The following is a 19854-nucleotide window of genomic DNA, read 5'->3' as shown; positions in this document are numbered from 1 at the left end:
CTACCGTTCTTCTATTCTTAAGGAGTGCTTTGCTTATTCGGGGCTTTTTCCCATTCCATACGAAATTGGAGATTGCCTTTTCCATCTCGTTGAAGAATCATTCTGTTTGTTTTGACTATATTTAGTTAATAGGTCTGATTTGAGCAGGACTAGCCCTATGTCTTGGAAAATGTACAGCCAAAGTGTTCCTGTAAGATAAGGATGACAAAGCTTCATCTCTCATACTTTGGACCTGTTGCTGAGGGGACTATTCCTCAAAAAAAGATGTCATGCTAGAAAGGGTGGAGGGTCAGCAAAGAAAGGATGACCCCATTGAGATGGAATGCAGCAATGGGCTCAAGTGTATCAGAAATGGAGAGGATAGGACAGGCAGGATTCTGATCTGTTGTTCATAGAGTCGCTGTGAGTCGCCATCAAATAACAACAAAAGCTAACAGGACTGAAGAGTTAAACCCAGTCCCACGGCTGAATCTCCTCTCAGCAAGTCTAGTTTTAAAACTTTCTAGGTAATGGGCATATAAGAAAATGAGTATGTTGTCATACACAGTGTTACTGATTTTAGAGGCCATTCAGCAGACTATGACTCACAGCTACCCAACGAACAAGAGATCTCAACCTTCACCCAGCCTGCACCATCCACAGCATATCTGATATTCTCCAGCCCACTGTTACAGACCGTGTTATCCTTTCCATCTTCCTCTGCTGATTCCTGGGTCATTTAAGATTTTGCCCACAGAATTCTTCAGTATTACAACTCTAGGCTCAAACTTGTTTATCAATTCTTTCAGGTTGAGAAATGCCAAGCAAGTTTTTCCTTTTTCATTTTATTTCCTTTTTTATATTTTTTAATTATTCTTTTGTGTGTGTACCATCAAATCGGATCCGACTGGTACAAGAGATTGTCACCTCCTTCTCCAGCAAAGTATCTGGTGGATTTGAACCGCTCACCTCTGAGATTGCAGTGCAGCTTCCTGCCACTAGCCCACCAGAGCTACCTCCCTTTGCATTTTCTAACTCCAGCACTTTGGACATTTCATTATAATATTTTGCTTTGTCTTCTCAAGCTGCCCTATGAAATCTTCTGCTTTCCAAATCAAATAGGGGAAAATATTCAAAGTGTGAAGAAGCAATAGATAATTTTAACTGAAAAAGAAAAATCCTGTTTTCGGAAATCCTTTTGTACATATAACTCTAATAATATGTAATCTCTAGGAAAAAAAGTAATGATAAAAATTAGGGAAAGCTCCTATATACTTCTTCTTAAGGATGTTGCTGCAGGATATTCTCTACTAAAATGAAGGGATAAGCCAAATAGATGACAGGAAACGATGTCGCTACAGTAAAAGGGGATCCCCAGGATGAAGGGAAGAGAAAGCCCAAGATTACTGCTTTGGATTAGTTTCAGACAGCAAACATTTGATTAGAGCCACCAGAAGAATCTGAGAGAAATTTTACTAAAAATTAAAAATTAGAGGGAGATGCAATAATTGAAACAGAAGTTACAATGAGAGCTACGAGCTACAAACAGCCCCCAGGAGCTGAAAAAGGTAAAAGAAAGATTCTCCTCAAAAATCTCCAGAACAAATGTAATCCTAGTAACCCATGCCAGACTTCTGACCTCAAAAACTGTTAAATAATAAACCTGCATTGTTTTAAATAATGAAAAAAAATTAATGTAATATTCTTTTCGTGCTGTCAAGCTTCAGCACTGGAAAAATCCTTGGTAAAGGACCAAAGACGGATAAGTTCCAGGCTGAAACCTGAGTGTTCTTTTCAATATCCTGAGAGATTTAGGAAATTAGTAACGACAAAGGCTAAATGAATGGAAGGTGCATAGAAAACCTAGGAAGCCAAATCATCATCATCTATAGGAAGACATCAATAGAGAAGGCCGAAAAAGAAAAATTCAGGAAGTATCAAGGCAAATGTGTTCTTTACAGACAAGAAGTTATATAATAAATATATCAACCAAAAGAAATAAAAGTCAGATAGTGAGAGAATAATTGAGGACCGCTTTCTGTGGTAACCAATTCTGTGGAATGATATGGTCTTTTATAATTATGTGCATATACAACTGTGAGGAAAATAAACATGAGAAAAGGCCTTCTCTATGATGTTATGTGAAGAAACTAAAGGTTTAGTTTAGAAAGTGTGTATCACCTGTATAAAAGGTAAGTGGGGAAAGAGCATCTATAAGCATTTCCTTAAATATTCATAAAATATATGGAAAATTTTTAAAATGACATTAAATTTAAATATCTGATAACTATTAAGAGTTAAAATAAATTAGTAACACTGACTGCCTTGGATGAAGAGAATGTCATCATATAACCTCTAAACTTTTTGAAGTTTTTAACTAGGTGAATATATCGCTAATCATGATACATTATAGTGTAATCATGTATTACACCAATTATGTAGTGATCAGTGTAATATATGCCATTATTATGTTTTATATACATAAGTGGTGGTGGTGGTTCAGTGGTACAATTTTTATCTTTCATGCAGGCGACCTGGGTTCGATTCCCAACAAGGCACCACATGTGTAGCTATCACGGTGGAGACTTGTGTGGTACTATAATGCTGAACAGCTTTCAATTGAGCTTCCAGACTAAGACTGACTAGGAAGAAAGGTCTGGTAATCTAGTCCTACACAGCATGAAAATCTTATGGATCCTAATAGTCCAATCTGCAAGCAATCATGAGAAGGTGCAGGACTTGGCAGTATTTCATTCCACTGTGTATGGGCTTCCTATGAGCTGGGGGCTAACTCAACACAGCTAACAGCACCTACCTGAAATTATAAAATTCACTTATTTTTTTAACTTAGTTTAATAAAATACTTTTCTAACTAACTCCATGCCTTTATCACTTACCTGCCTGAGCTTTTAAACAATTTGCATGCCATGTAAGTGGTCTTGTGTAACTGACTGAGCTATCAGCTCAGTAAAATTTGGAAAAGTTATTATCTCTTCCAATTGTTTTAGACTCACCACCCCAACATTTTACAATGCTGTACAAACATTAGGCTTCCGGAGACTTGAATGTTTCATCAGAATTCAAATAATGAATATTTGAGTTACGAAACCAGCAAGCATGAATCATGAACAGAGTGTTTATTCAAATTTAAGTCTCTGGAAATACTTATAGAATTCTTCAGGTTGGGGGGAGGCATTTTGTGAATTAAAAAAGCTCTGAGATTATGCACCAACCCATGCTCACAATTTCACCTAGCAGCACTAAGAGAAAACTGAAGCCCTGATGCAGACATGTCCAGGATCTTCCTGAGAGCTTCAAGAGCAAGAAAAGTATCTGCCTTGAAGACAAACTGCATGAGATTCACCCCTGTATCCTCTAGATTTGTTGGGGAGTTGTTTTTTACATTACCAGGCACAAATCAAGAGTTAGAGAAATGTACAGGTTAAAGTTTAAATTCCTAATCCTTTTGAACTTACAATGTCCTGAGCTATGGTGTTGGAGAAGAGTGCTGAAAAGCCCATGGAATGCCAAAACAAAGAGATATGTCTTTGGTGATGGTGCAGCCAGAGGGCTCATGGGAGACAAAGATGATGAAGCTTCACCTCACATACTTTGCGCATGCTGCTAGGAGAGCCTACTCTTTGGAGAAGTACATCATGCTTTTGAAAGGTAGAGGGTGGTCAAAGAGAGGAAGACCCTCAACCAGGAGAGGAGAGCTGATGTGGTGCCTACAGTAATGGCTTGAGTGTGTCAGAGATCATGGGGATACCATGGGACAGGACAGGGTTCAGACTGGTTGTTCATAGGGTCACTCTAGAGTTGTACTTGGCATAATTTCTTTTCTTCAGGATTCAGTCTTCCTTGTCTCTTAATCCTTTATATATAATCAAACAAATATAACCGAGAAAGCAAAATAAGTTCACAAAAATACTTCCAAAAAAGCAGCATTCCCTGAGGGTCGGATTCCATTGTTATGTTGCCACAGTCCCCATCAAAACCAGTTCTGATTAATCTCCTTTGTCCGTGAGTCCTTTGCCATTCCCTGTCACTTCTCCCTGAGAGAGATTTCACCCTGATTCATAAGGAAAATGGGGCGGAGGACTCTCTTAGCTACTTCCTGCTGAAAAGGGATGCTGTAGGTTTCAGGGTGAAGATCTTTTCTCACTACTCTGAAGGGCCCTTTAGCAATAGGAAATACATATACTTTTGAGGAGACTGATTTTGGAATTTAGATGCACTGTTATCAATTGTGCTTAGGGATACAAGTTCATATCCCTGAAGATACATCATGGAATTGCTGCAGTCTAGAAGACACAAATTTAACTAACAAGTTAAAAGTCAACAATGAAAAGCAATAATATTCCACTTAGAGATTCTAACAATGGCACAAATCAAATTACAGAGGGAAAATAATTCTTAAAATAAAAGTCTTATTGGATGGCACTTTGTCTATTATAGTGAAAGGGCTAGGAACCACAAGATGTAGAGGCACAACTATGCTATTTATTGTTCTTAAGTCCTGGACTAGCTTCCATTTACCATTGGGTTTACAGCTAGGAAGGCAACATGCAAGGAAGAGGTAAAGTAAGGAACTGCTTATGAGGTTTTCTGTCAATTCCAACAACTAAGGAATAGCAGGAAGAGATGGGACCCAAGAAGGCTTTTAAGGCCAAATACAGGCTCGTGTGTCCAGCAGAAAAGAGATATACTTATCAGCAGTATTAATGCTCACCCATATGGCTCTTCTGGGAGGATCTGAATTGTTGGAGAGTCCTCCTTTGTTTCCAGCTGGAAGCTGGGGTCTGTCAGTCCTGACAGCCACGAGGACCTGATGTGCGCTGCCCTTGGCCAAGTGTCCTTTAGATCCACACTTAAAGCAAGTGAGTGGGAGCTTCCTCTCTACTCCCTGCCTATCTGTGGCTCTTGTCTGTGACACTATTTATTCAAGTGGCCCAGCTTTCCACAGTAGAAGCAATTCTGACCTCCTTTATTACCTCTGGGTGGCATTGTTTGAGTGAGACTTCCTTTTCCTGACACAGGCTCTAGACTGGCAGCAATAGCTGCCCCAATAATTTTGGCCATTCTCTGGTCTTTTCTCTTCCCTCTAGATCCCAGTTGTTAAAAGAGGGGAAAATTTAAACAAATATATAACAAATAATTTTGAACAATATAATCTTTTAAGTTTAGGCTAGTAACATTATCAATATGATTGTACAATAATTTCCAATCTAAAGAGATACATATTCCAATGCAGTTCTTGTTTTTCGTAAATAATTTTTGGAAGAATACTGTATATGTGGATACAGCTCCACTATTCCTCCTCCATGCCATGAGATAGTGTTATTAGCATAGGCAGTTATAAATCAATTGCCTTCCTTACTCTAACTTAAATTTTTGATGTTTCTGGGCTGACGAGTGGAACCAACAAGGCTCCAATTAATGACACTTCCATAGGAAGTAATAATTAAAACTCGTCTTTGCTCTTCTTAACATTGTTTCCAGTGTATCCATACTCTAAGAAAGATAAAGGAAGCAACTGACAGGGAGGAATATCAGGATAATCTGAAGTTGTTACTGATATCTCCATGAAAACTATATACTTGAAACATCTACTAGAGAGATATATTATTACCCAAAACTTTATAAAGCCAATGAACAACTTTTAACAAGAGAGTATTAGAAATATGTGCCCAATAGCTGGTATTATCTGCCATTCTGCAGTTTCATCCTCATCAAAGTGTGGCCTCTTTTGACTCATCCCGGGGTTTCACCTTTCTGGAGGGCACCCATAGCAGTTCTGATCCCTGCGCGAATTCCCTTTCGGTTCCTGGTGTCTGCTCGAAAAAGAGAAAGGGAAACCACCACCTTCTCCAAAGAAAAACCACCACCTTGTCCCTAGGTTCAGGGTGCCAGAATGTTGCAGACTGAAGGTCCCAAAGAATGAAATACTTTTATAATATTAATAATGAGACAGACTAACAGGAATGATATAGAACAGAGAGTGTGAAAAACAGGGGGCCAACAGTTCCAATGACTGAAGGCTCTAAAACTATTTTTCAACTAATTCTTAGAGTTCCCTTAAAATTTTCAAATGGTGTTATCATGCCAAAGATAAAAATCACTTCTGTAAGTTTAAATGTCCACTTCTTAATTTATTCTGCCCTGCATTTTCAATTCCTGATGTCATGGTATGGTAAAGATCATCGTGGTTCCTCATGTAAAGGAAGCTCTGGAGGCTTAGTAGGTAAGGAGTTTCACTGCCAGTCCAAGGCTAGTGATTCTAATCCACCAGCTGCTCCCAGGGAGAAAGATGGGCAATGTCTTCCCCTGTGATTCACAGCCTCTGAAAACTCACTGGAGGGTCAGCTATGAGTCACTTAACAACAAACACAAAAGAAGGGAACTCTGATGGCATGGCCAGTAGGGAGTAACACTGCTAACCCCCTCTGAGGTTGGAATCCACCAGAGGCTCTGCAAGAGGGGTGGACAGGGCAGCAGACAAAGGCTCCTGTATTATTTAGAGCCTCAGACAGGAAAAGTCAGCTTGAGTTAGTGCTAATCTAACAGCAATGACCTGAGTTTTTGTTTTAATTCAAACGAAGGAGAATGAACATACTAGACTAAAAGAATAGACTAAGCGGAAGTCCCACATATTATTTTTGGGTAGCAGAACCAATTGGACTCTCCAAATATATGTGCGTATATGTGTTTAGGCCTTTTACATCCCTTTTTGTTGAAGTTACTTTTTACTTGCCCCCTTAAACATTCTGAGTAATGGTTGTTGTTGTTAGGTGCCGTCTCTGACATACTTGTGCACAACGCTGCAATTACTAGGTCAATCCACCTGCTTAAGGGTCTTCTTTTTTCACTGCCCCTCCATTTTCCCAAGCATGATGTCCCTCTCCAATGAACAGTCTCTCCCAGCAACATGCCCAAAGTGTGTGAGATGAAATTTTATCATCTTTGTCTATAAGAAGCACTCTGGCTGCTCCTTCTTTAAGACCTAACTGATGTTCTTTTGGCAGTCCATGGGACGGATATTCAGTACTCTTCTCCAACACCACAGTCACTAGGCATCTCAATAGGCATAGATTCTTCTGGGGTAATGGTAGTCTGAATAAATAAACTGATCATGCACACCCATGTTTATTGCTGCCTTATTCACAACAGCCAAGATAAGGAAGCAACCCAACTGCTCATCAACAAATGAGTAGAAAGAAAAACTATGGTACATGGGCACAATGAACTATTATGCAGCATTGAAAAACAATGAACTCGTAAAATACTACACAACATTGGTGAGCCTGGAGGACATTATGCTGAGTGAAATATCTCAGTCACAAAAGTGCAAATACTGCACAACACTGCTATTATAAAATAGGGTTGGGGAAGAACAGGAAAGAAGAGATAGATAATAAATTGGAAGAGATAAGGGGAAGAACAGTCCAAAAGGAATATATGGTTAGGCATTTTATATATATGACAACACTCTGGAACAAGAAGTGCATTGCAAGGTGGACTGGGGGAGGGGGTAGAGAAGGGAATAAAATGTGCAACAATGAATGATTTAAAAAACCTCAAAACACAAAACCCTGATCACTAACTAGAGCACACATATGGCTCTCTGAACTATGTCCTATCAATCAGAGTCATATTCTTTGCACATCTGCATATCATGAGCTTCTCATTTATTTAAAACCACCTTCTAAGAGGCTATGAAATTCAAGAAAAATTTTAACACTCAAAAATTTGTAAAACTGAAGGCACAAACCAGCAAACAAATGCAAATAAGTAGTAATCTGTTGAGATAAAAACTCAACAAAGATTTTCTCTGAAACATCTGCTACTACAATATAGTTACAGTAACTTTTTTTTTCCTCCTGTTTGGACTAGTGTCTTTTTAAAAAAATTCTTTTCTTTTTTTTTTTATTATTTTTGTGTGCGTGTACCGTCAAATCAGATCTGACAGGTACAGGAGAAGATTGTCCCTCCTTTCCCGGCAGAGCATCTGGTGGATTTGAACCGTGCGCCTCTGGGAAAAAAAATTCTTTTAATTATTAATTTCAATGAAAATTTACAGAGACTTTGGATTTCCATTAATTCACTGTTGCACTTTTCTCCTCTCCCAACCCTCTCCCTCCCCCTCCCAGTACACTTTTCTCTTGGAAAAAGAAAAATTCTTTCATTGTTTTACAATCCCTCCCCCCAGGTCCACTGCACTATGCAGCCTTCGCTCTGGACTCCTGTCATGACAAAAGTACCTAATCACATATCCCTTTTTAAACAGTTCTCTCCCTCATCTGTTTCAATGAAATACTACACAACATTGGTGAGCTTGGAGGACATTATGCTGAGTGAAATATCTCAGTTACAAACTCCGATGTCAGTCCTGTTTTACAACAGTGGCACCATGCAGTAATTGTCCTTTTATGACTGAGATACTTCACTTAGCATAATGTCCTCCAGGGTCACCCATTTTGAGTAATATTGCTTGAGTTCCTTGTTTCTCAAAGCAGTCTAGTGTTCCATTGTGTGAATATACCACAGCTTCTCTATCCATTTGTTCGTTGATGGGCACTTAGGTTGTTTCCAACTCCTTGCTATTGTGAACAAAGCTGTGATAAACATGGGTGTGCATGTTATAGCAACTTTTTACCAATGGGTCTTTAGTTTTCATTCACTATGTAATCCTATTGTTTAAAGGGCTTAAAAGATGGTTACTATATAGCCCCTATCATTAGCAATGACAAACAATTTATAAGGATTTATCAGAGTTTAAGGATTTACTCCTGCCCAATTAAAAACATTCCTTTCCAATGTAGCATCCCAATAATCTCAACTTACTTGTTTCCTCAACCAAAACTATTAGGATATTACTTTTCCAGAATAACTATTTAAAAAGAAAGAAAAACACTAGCCCCAGGCCTGCTAAAACAGTATACACAGGTAAAAAAGTTGTCCTAGTAATTGACTATAAAGGTAATAATAATGTTACAAAGTGATTTAAGCCCAGATTTACTTAAGGAATTTGAGAGAGGGCAACATCAAATGAGCCTTCTCTCTGGAGCTGACTTCACAATGAACTTTAAGTTCATTAAGTTAAATGCCACCATTTTCCCACTTTCTCTCTCTGTTTCAAAACAATTAGATCTTATGCTTGAAGTACTTGTACTCTGCACTGGTAAACAAAAAAGAAACAAACACAACAGTTTTCAACACAAGTAAAATGCACAAATTTTCCTAATACTTTGTCTCTGATGTCTTTCACACACCACTTTAAAATGTTTGTTAAAAAAAAAATAAAATAAAATGTTTGTTAATTACTCCTATATTCTCAACAATACTCCAGATACACATTCAATTGTGTTTAGAAAGGAGGAAACTGAAAATAAGGGAAGTGGGAAGAAGTTTGCCACTTTGTAGCTAGCAGGCACTTACCTGGACACTGTCAAAACTGCCCGACTCTGTGAGACCACTGTGCTTTCCCAAAAACTACCTGCAAACCCTCATAGAAATACAGACCGTCTCAGACATCCCCACCAAGAAGCAAGAAACAAATCAAAGCATCCCTAGCCTCTGAGGATGAAGAGGAAACCATGTGACCAAAGACAGCATGCTTCTCATTCCTCACTATGTGGCTGGGGGAGGGCAGGAAGGAGAATGAATGAAACCAGAGAAAGGAAAGGTTACAAAGTTTATACTGCACATAAGGAAACTACTGGGGGGGGGGGGGAGTCACTGAGTTACAAAAGTTCTCAGAAAGTTCTAGGTTCCTTTAAGTTTTAAACCTAAACTCCAAAACAAAACAAAAGAAAAATATCTGAGTTACAGTAAGCTGACACATAAACTCCACAAAGCCTACAGTGCGGTTTCTGATTTGTAGAGTTGATTTTAAGTGTCCACAATGTCCATTTACCTATCTCTACATCCAAAAATAACGTTGGCCTTGAACCTGGCGAGACCTTCACGCACATTTTCCTCTTACATCATTAGTCCCACAATACTTTCCTAAAACCTATCTTTACCAGCTTCCCTCGAGCATAATGGTAAAAGGGGAGAAGGGAGTAACAACAGGCACTTTTACTAGTCTCTCACCAGAAGTGTCATAAAATCCTGCAAGCAGGGACAACCCACTTTTCCCACGACACAAAGATAGAGCAAGAACTGTACCCTACCACACCTAAGAGGAAAAAGGAAGAGACTTTCCATGCAACTGGACGCCTCAACACCTCCCTCTAACGTGGGTCTCCCCCTAACGTGGGTCTCCCCCTCTCCAGAGCCCAGGATAGGGCTGGAGAGTGAGGTCTGGAAGGAATCAGAGCACACAGGCAATAGGGATGGGTGGATGGTGAGCTCCAGGCACACACCCTAGCCCCTTCTAGTGATCATGGATTTCTATGCTCCCAGCTCCGTGGTCTGAGAACCCCCAGAGACACCCCCTCTACATGTCTCCCCAACTTCGGCCTTAAGGCCAAAGAACTACGAGGAGGGCAGGGCTGCCTGATACGGAGTATGGAAGGGATGGAGCCCGGGCCGCATGCGATCGGTGGCTGGGACGTGGCCCACTGCCGGGGGCCGCCCCTCGGGGCACCAGCTGCGCCAGGTCCCGCGGGGCCGGCTCTGGGCAGCCCCTGATCTCACCTCAGGCAGTGGCGTCCGCGGTCCGGGAGCCCCGAGCCTCTGCGCGGAGGCGGCGCTGGGCGGGAGGAGAAGCCGGCAGCTCCGGCGATGGCTGACAAGCGCGCAGCACCAGGCAGGCCCGGCACACGGGGAGGGGGCGGGGCCTCGCGGGACCCAGCCCCGCCCCCGCCCCTACCTCCCACCTCGGCCGACGAGCCGCATGAGGTGACTACGTCCGGGGTTACTCCAGGCCGTTCACCTCCGACCCCGCCGGGCCTGCGGCTCCCACCAGCCGGCGCGGGGAGTAGGGGCGGGGGCCGCGGCGCGGGCCCGAGGGACGGGCTGCAGCCAATGGGCGGGCGGCGCGGGGGCGGGGCGACGTGAGGCGATGTGGATGGTCCGAGCGTGGCTCTGCCACTCCGGGCTGAGCGGCGAGAGGGCGGGCGGTGGCGGCTGCCCGGGCCTGGCCCTCGCCGCCCCTTGTGCTGGGGGCGGTGCTGGGCCGGTAGCCTCTTCCTCCCCGCAGGCCCCGTGCCTTCCCCATGAGGCGTGAAAGAGTCCCGGCCTGGGGCTGGCCGGTCTGCAGGGGAGGGAGAGAGCTCAGAACCGACAGGCGCAGAGGGAGGGAGTCAGCATGCAGACGTGGTGTGGCCCTTAGTCGTGCTTCATTCCAGACACTCTAAAGAGGCATCGGTGCACGCTGGTTTCCAAGTCTGTACCGTTTAACTCGTTTTATGCTTAAATTCCACGTCCAGCCCGCTTGGCTTGGTCCTCATCCTCAAAGCAACCCGCATGCTTGAGGTCTGAAGTGCTGAATTCTAAAACTTTAGGCAAAAGCTCACGGAGAAGAGCACTTGTTCCAAAAGGCAAGTTGTCTGCCTGGTCCAGAAAGGGAAAATAAGTGGTGGTCAGTTTGTGACTTCCCTGACTGACAAGATGCCCCATCCTCTAGTGTAGTTACACTGAGATGGGTTCAACCAGTTCCTCTAGTTTTACCACTTAGAGCAATTCTTTCATGGCAGCTGTTAATAGTAAGCAAGGGATGATGGAAAGGGCCCCAACATGTAATACACTCAATGGACATGAAGAAAAAGTTGGAAGCAGGCCGTTGCACTTCAAAAGAGAATGCCTTGTCTCTAAAGAACAATATTCATCCTTCCTACAAAGATGGAGCCTAAAGCGAAGAAGGAAGCCCCTGCCCCTCCCAAAACTGAAGCCAAAGCAAAGGCATTAAAGGCCAAGAAGGCAGTCCTGAAGGGCATCCACAGCAGAAACAAAAAAGAAGATCCGAACGTCACCCACCTTCCAGCTGCCGACACTGAGACTCCGAAGGCAGCCTAAATACCCCCGGAAGAGCACCCCCAGGAGAAACTAGCTTGACTACTATGCCATCATCAAATTTCCCCTGACCACTAAGTCAGCCATGAAGAAGATAGAAGATAACAACACACTTGTGTTCATGGTGGATGTCAAGGCCAACAAGCACCAAATTAAATAAGCTGTAAAGAAGCTTTATGACATTGATGTGGCTAAGGGCAACACTTTGATTAGGCCTGATGGAGAGAAGAACTCCTATGTTCAACATGCTCCTGACTATGATGCTTTGGATGTTGCCAACAAAATTGGAATCATCTAAACTGAGTCCAGCTGGCTAATTCTAAATACAAATTTTCCTCACCATAAAAAAAAAAAGAACAATATTCATCTGAGTCTAAAGCCACTTCTTTGTACCATCAATCTGAACCAACTCACTGGCTGGTTCTCAGGGGCAGTAAACTGCATAAGAGGAGGCTGTCCATCTTTCTCACGTGGATTCAAATCGTGTACCATCAGGTTGGTTGGGTTGCCAGAACATTTTGTTACCACTAAGCCCTCAGAGCTCACTACCACCACTTAGTGATGGATTCACCAAGAATTTACCAACCCAGGTTTTTGTGTTCTGTGGAGTCCATTCCTAGTGTTCTACAAGGCAGCAGAATTGCTGAGGCTGTAACCGTCATTGTTATTGTTGTGTTCTGTCAAATGCAAACAGCCATAGCTAACCCTCCAGCAGGTTTTCAGAGGTAATCAACTACACGGGAGGAGAGTGCCCATCCTTCTCCTGTGGAGAACCTGGTGATTCGAACAACATGCCTCTGGAATTGCAGCATAGTTTCTTACCACTAGGCCACCAGAGCTCCCTACTCATTACAGGTAGATTCATACCATCCACATTTTAGTTAGCAGCCAAGTGCTAAACTATTGTACCAGCAGAGCTACATATTTCACAATGACCGGACTCCTGGAATGAAGCTGGGTAAATTCAGAACTTAGGGGGTGGGGACCTGGAAAGCCACTTGAGCAAGATGTTCTCATTGAGCAAGATTTCCTCATTAAGAAGTTATTTGACTCAGCCCACTAAAAACATGGCCTGGGAAGAGGGCTGCCTCTTTTCTTCCTAATAGTGTCACCTGAGGCGGGCATGATGGAAGTGAATTTCACTCTTCAGGTTGCCTACGTTCCTTAGAGGAACTGTTATCCAGATGTAGTGTTTTAGAGACATAGTTTCTTTCCCATTCTCTGCCCAGTTGTCCTAAATTCTGGAGACTAAGATGTGCCTTTTGCTATTACTTGCTATGCATCCGAGACCTGGACAGTAACTAAGGATGACTGAGGAGGGATCGATGCCTTTGAATTGTGGTGCTGGAGAAGAGGGTTGGGCATGCAGTAGACTGCCAGGAGAACAAACAGTCCAGGAGACGGTGAAACCAGGCTGCTCCCTGGTTATTCATGCTTATTATATGCTTACCATCCATAACTATACTTACATGAAACTTCAAGATGCCCTGGTAGCACAATGATTAAGCACTCTGCTGCTAAATACAAATTCAATAGTTCGAATGCATCAGCAGCTCTGAAGGAGAAAAGAGCAGGCAATTTGCTCCTGTAAAGAATACAGCCCAAGAAACCCTACATGGCAGCTCTACTTAGTCCTCAGGTCCCTGTGAGTTGGAATCAACATTAGCAACATGAAACTTTAGTAAATTCTTGCATCTCCTACTTTTGACTTCACTGATAACTTGAGAAACTGGGCTTTCTACATAAATAGGGGGAGAAATATTGTTTTAGTCCATAGGGACTTGTGCGGCTAACCCAAAGGTTGCCCTTTCTGGCAATTCTAATCTACCACAGGCTCTAAAGGATAAAGAAGGCATTTCCTCCCATGTCACTCAAAAGCCTTGGAAACCCACTGGAGGGTCAACTATTAGTTGGTTCCAATTCGATAACATTGACTGATGAGTAACTAGACAAAGAAAGTTCTAATAAACAATAGAACAATACACCAAGACCACTTACACAGGATCTAATAATTTAATTGTTGTTGCTGTTGTGTTGTTTTTATGTGCCATCAAGTCACCTGTGACTTATAGTGACCCTATGTAAATTACCTCTGAAACCTGTCCTATCCTGAGCCAATCTCATCATCTCCAACCAACCTAATCACATTCTCTAGTCCCTGAGTCAATCCATCTCATCCTGGGTCTTCCTCTCTTGTGCTGTCCCTCCACCTCTCAAGCAAGATATCCCTTTCTAAGGGCTGGTCCCCCTGGCCACATGCCCAAAGTATATGAGACAGAGTCCCAAAATCCCTGCTTCCAGGGAGCAGCCTGGTTTCGCCTTCTCCAGGACAGAGCTGTTTGTTCTCCTGGCAGCCCACTCCATGTCCAACACTCTTCTCCAGAACCACAACTCAAAGGCATTGATCCCTCCTCATTCATCCTTAGTTATTGCCCAGTTCTTGGATAGCAAAGAACATGGCCTGGATCAGGCACACCTTAGTCTCCAAAATCTAGAGGACAACTGGGCAGAGAATGGGAAAGAAACTATGTCTTTAAAACTCTACACCTGGAATTCAAACAATCCTTAAGTATTGTTTGCTGCATGCCACAACCTGCCCATGTCTAACTGTAAGCCTGTTAAGACAGTTCCATGAGTTCTTGCCGTGCAAGCCTTTATGTCTGCAAGAGGCTGAGGAAAAAAGCCAAAGGGTGGGGACAACTTACTATACAAGATTAACAGGTGGAAGAGAAAGTGTAAGTGGTTGTTGTTAATGGACCCTCACTGGTGGTGTTGTTGATGGGTGCTGTCAAGTTACATATTACTCATAATGACCCTATAAACAACAAATCTGAACCTGGTCTTATCTTGTGCCATTTACACCATCTCTGACATACTGCTTCAATCACTGTGTCAATCCATCTCATTGAAGATCTTCCTCTCTTCTGGTGATCCTCACCTTTCCAAGGATCACGTCCCTTTCTAAGGAATAGGTCCTCAAGTCGACTCCAAATAATAGCAATCTCATGAGATAGAGTAGGGCTGTTCTACAGGGTTTTCCCAAATAGCAAATGGCTTTCTGGTTTTTCAAACTTATTTCACAGAAACATCAGAGATATATCCTGAGTACCCCAGCTACCTTACAACCTAAAAAAGTACTCACCCTTGTATAGAAGAAAGTCCAACAGGAATTCCTATCTTTAAGATCATTATGATCTAGTTGGGAAAAGAAAACCAGCACTAAAATTAAAACAGTGTCTACTTCTAGCTCACAGATGTTGTTATTGTTGTTATGTGCTGTCGAGTAGCTTGCGACTCATAGCGACCCTATATACAAGAGCCCTAATCCCTGCTCTATCCTGTGTCAATCTCACTGCCTCTGACACACCCATCCTGATTACCTGTCACTGAATCAATCCACCTCATAGAGGGCCTTCCCCTCCTGCGCCGCCCCTCCACCCTCCCAAGCATGATGTCCCTCTCCAAGGATCTGTCCCTCCTTACAACATGTCCAAAGTATGTCAGACGAAGCCTCAAATTCCTTGCCTCCAAGGAGCAGCCTGATTTAACCCTCTCCATGATGAATCTATTTGTTCTCTTGGCAGTCCAAGGTACATTCAATACTCTTCTCCAGTACCACAGCTCAAAGGCATCAATTCTCCTTCTATCCTCCCTAGTCATGGTCCAACCCTCCGATGCATAACAAGTGATTGCAAAGACCATGGCCTGTATCAGACGCACCTTAGTCTCCAGAGTGACACCACTGCTCTTCAGTACCCTGGAGAGGTCCCTAACAGCAGACTTTCCCATCGTAATACATTTTTTTTTTTATTTCCTGGCTACTGGGCCAAGAGTGTTGACCGTGGAGCCAAGCAGACTAAAGTTGTTAACAATCTCAATCTCTTCACCATCCATCCTGATACTGCCAATTGGTCCAGTGGTGAGAATCTTTGTCTTCTTGACATTGAGCTTCAATCCATACTGAAGGCTGCAGTCTTTGAGCCTCTGCAGCAAGCATTTCAGGTCCTCCTCAGTTTCAGCAAGCAGGGTTGTGTCATCTGCATAACGCAGATTGTTAATAGATCTTCCACCAATCCTGACGTCACACTTCTCCTCATAGAGCCCAGCCTCTCGGATAATCTGTTCTGCATACAGGTTGAAAAGGTATGGAGATAGGACACATCCCTGGTGTACGCCTTTCCCAATTTTGAACCATGCAGTGTTTCCTGGCTCTGTTCTGACGACTGCCTCTTGGTCCAAGTATAAGTTTCTCATTAGAATGATCAAGTGTTCTGGAATTCCCATTCTTCTCAGAGTCAGCACAAAAAACTTTAGTAAGAGCCATAGATGGGAAAAAAGTAATTCTTGTAAAACTTATCAATTATCATTTAAAAATAATTTGGAAAAATATAAACAATATATATGTCATCATCCCAATAGGTCCATTTGGAACTTTATTACCAATTCTAGGTCAGCGTCTTTCAAAGTATGTTGAATGATGATCAAAAATCAGAATCATTTAGTATTCATTAACAATGTAAACTGAAAAACAAAGAATGTAAATTGACTGCACACCCGTGTTTATTGCAGCTTTGTTTGCAATAGCAAAGAGCTGGAAACAACTCAAGCAAGTACCCATCAACAAACGAATGGATAGAGAAGCTTTGGTATATTCACACAATGGAACACTGTGCAGCGTTGAAAAGCAAGGAACTCATGAAATGTTATGCAAAATGGGTGACCCTGGAAGACATTATGCTGAGTGAAATATCTCAGTCACAAATGGAAAAACATTTCATAGGGCCACTGTTGTAAAATGGTACTGACATCAGGGTTGAGGGAAAGCAGAAAAGGAGGGAAGGAATGATGTATATTGCATTGAAACAGATGAGGGAGAGAAATGTTTATTTTTTTTTAAGATTTTTTTTTTAAATTTTATTATTTTTGTGTGCGTGTACCGTCAAATCAGATCTGACTGGTACAGGAGGAGATTGCCCCTCCTTCCCCGGCAGAGCATCTGGCGGATTCGAACCGTGCACCTCTGGGATTGTAGTTGCAGCTTCTTGCCACTAGGCCACCAGAGTTCCCCGGGAGAGAAATGTTTAAAAGGGACATATGAATGCATATTCTTGTCATTACAGAAGTCCCGGATGAAGGCTGCATAGTGGAGTGGACTTGGGGTGGGGGTGGGGGAGATTGCATGATAATGAAGGAGTTTTTCTTTTTGAGGAGAGGAGTGAATTAGGGGGTAGGGAGAAAAGCGCAACAATGAATGACTGGAAAGTCTCTGTAAACTTTCATTAAAATTAATTTTTAAAAGGATACTTATAAAAAATAATACCAATCTGCTCTGTATATTTCCATTCAAATCACAATTTTAAAAGTGTTCATAACATTAAAAAAAAAGAATGTAGATTGACAGGGAAAATGGTAGCCTATTGGCAAGAAACTAAGCTGTAATCCCAAAGGCACACAGAACCCACCGCTGCTGCACCAGAGTAGGAGGGGCAATCTTCTCCCATTTGATCAACTGCCTCTGAAAACCCCCTATGAGTCGGTTCCGATTCAACAGTACACAACAATAACCTTATTACAGGTGCAATACTTTGGTGCTTGCAAAAGACAAAAAGAAGCCCAAGGTCTTTTACAGGCATGAAATTAAAATAGCCCAAGGTTTTCTAAAGGCATAAAATATTTTTTTAAAAAAGAATGTAGTTTGGCAGATTTATTTAAATAAGTAACTTTGTTGATGATTCTCTATTTCCATTCTTGTTCTCTTTGCTGGTAGTGTCTCTCTTGAACAGTAATGCCTCCTACACATGCACTTTCAGAACAGGAAGCTTTATCAGATCAGACCTGAGTGGAGTCAAGGGAAGAAAGAAAGTACCTTAACAGAAAACGGTACCATGAAGTTAAAAATTATTAAGCTTACTGATCTGATAGAGACTGGTGATGGACTTAGGTAACCCTTCAAGTCTGGAAATTAACTCACCACTATGACTCAATTTTCAACCAAACAATACATGGTCCTATCAGGGCACACTGGTGCCCTAGAAGGTAAGAAGTTGTGCTGCCAACCCAACGGTAGGTAGTTCGAATCCAATGACTGCTCAACAGGGGAAAGATGGGTAAATCTCCCATTTAGTTTATAACCTCTGAAAATTTGCTGGAGGGTCAGCTATGACTCAAAGTACAAGTAATTTGAGAAGCAAATAATTTCAGAAGCTGGACTCTATAAAGAAATATGTGGCATCAGGATTAGAGGAAGATTCATCAACAACCTATACTATGTAAATGACACAATTTTGCTTGTAGAAAGTGAAAACGACTTGAAACATTTACTTCAGAAGATCAAAGACTACAGTCTTCAATACAGATTTTACCTGTTGTTGTTATGTGCCTTTGAGTCGCCTGTGATTCATAGCGACCCTATGTACAGCACTCCTAAACCCTGCTTTATCCCTTGCCAACCTTATTGTCTCCAACACACCTATTCCCTTTACCCCAGTCACTGAATCAATCCATCTCATTTAGGGTCTTCCTCTACTGTGCTGTCCCTCCATCCTCCCAAACATGATGCCCCTCTCCAAAGTATGTCAGATGAAGTTTCAGAATCCTTGCCTCCAAGGTGCAGCCTGGCTTCACCCTCTCCAGGACGAACTTGTTTGTTCTCCTGGAAGTCCATGGTATATTCAATACTCTTCTTCAGCACCAAAGCCCAAAGGCATCAACTCTCCTTTTACCATCCCTAGTCATTGTCCAGCTCTCTTATGCATAGCAGTTAATTGAAACACTATGGTCTGTATCTGGTGCACATTAGTCTCCAGATTGACATCGTTGCTCTTCAGCACTTTAGAGAGGTCTCTGACAGCAGACTTTACCAAGGCAATTCATCTTTTAACTTCCTGGCTGCTGGTACCAAGAACGTTGATTGTAGAGTCAAGCAAATTGAAGCTGTCAACAATTTCAATCTCTTCCATCCATCACGATGCTGCCAATCAGCCCAGTGGTGAGAATCTTTGTTTTCTTGATGTTGACCTTCAATTCATATTGGAGGCTGCAGTCCTTGACCTTCTTCAGCAAGTGTTTCAGGTCCTCCTCAGTTTCAGCAAGCAGAGTTATGTCATCTGCATAATGCAGACAGTTGGTGAGTCTACCTTCAATCCTGATGCCACATTTCTCCACATAGAGCCCAGCCTCCCAGATAATCTGTTCCACATATAGATTGAAAAGATAAGGAGATAGGACACATTCTTGATACACATGCTTCCCAATTTTGAACCATGCAATGTTTCCTTGCTCTGTTCTGATGACTGCCTCCTGGTCAAGAAAAATATCAAGAAAAAAAATTTTCATAATTGGGCCAACTGACAGCATCATGACTGACAGAAGATTGACATTGTCGATGATTTCATTTTACTTGGATCCACAATCAACATCCATATTACTCAGCAGTCAAGAAATCAAAAGACCTATTGCATTAGGCAAATCTGCTTTCAAGGACCTCTTTAAAGAATAAGAGAGCAAGGATGTCAGTTTAAAGACAAAATGCACCTGATCCAGGCCATGGTATTTTCATTTATTTAATATGTTCTGCTGTCCTAATCCAAAGACAGTTTCTCTTAGCAGCTGGAATCTACTTTGGGAGAAAGATGAGCAATCTCTTACTGTGTGACTTAAGGCCTCCTGGAAACTCACTGGAGGGTCAGCTATGAATTGATGACAATGAGTTTTATGAGTTTTCATATACATATGAAAGTTAGACAATGAGTCAGGAAAACATAAGAAAAACTGATGTGCCTTTGAATTGCGGTGATGGCAAAGAGTGTTGAATAAACCATGGATGTTGTTGTTGTTGTTATGTGCCATCGAGTCGTTTCCGACTCATAGCGACCCTATGCACAACAGCTCTAAACCCTGCTCTATCCTGCGCCAACC

At 42.1% G+C, this 19854-nt stretch overlaps 1 protein-coding gene across 1 annotated transcript in view; it reads right to left on the bottom strand.

Moving 5' to 3' along the window:
• Window positions 1-10728, bottom strand: part of ACACA (acetyl-CoA carboxylase alpha) — a 277380-nt gene extending 266652 nt beyond the window's left edge. The window contains exon 1 of the mRNA XM_006881383.1: window positions 10621-10728. The gene's annotated coding sequence lies outside the window, so the exon portion shown is untranslated. The remainder of the gene's footprint in view (window positions 1-10620) is intronic.
• Window positions 10729-19854: the final 9126 nt, after the last annotated feature.

Source organism: Elephantulus edwardii, unplaced genomic scaffold (assembly GCF_000299155.1).
Source record: "Elephantulus edwardii isolate Elephantulus edwardi_28Jun2011 unplaced genomic scaffold, EleEdw1.0 scaffold00015, whole genome shotgun sequence".
In the NCBI taxonomy this organism is placed as follows: Eukaryota; Metazoa; Chordata; class Mammalia; order Macroscelidea; family Macroscelididae; genus Elephantulus; species Elephantulus edwardii.
This window is presented reverse-complemented; position numbering and strand designations above follow the sequence as displayed.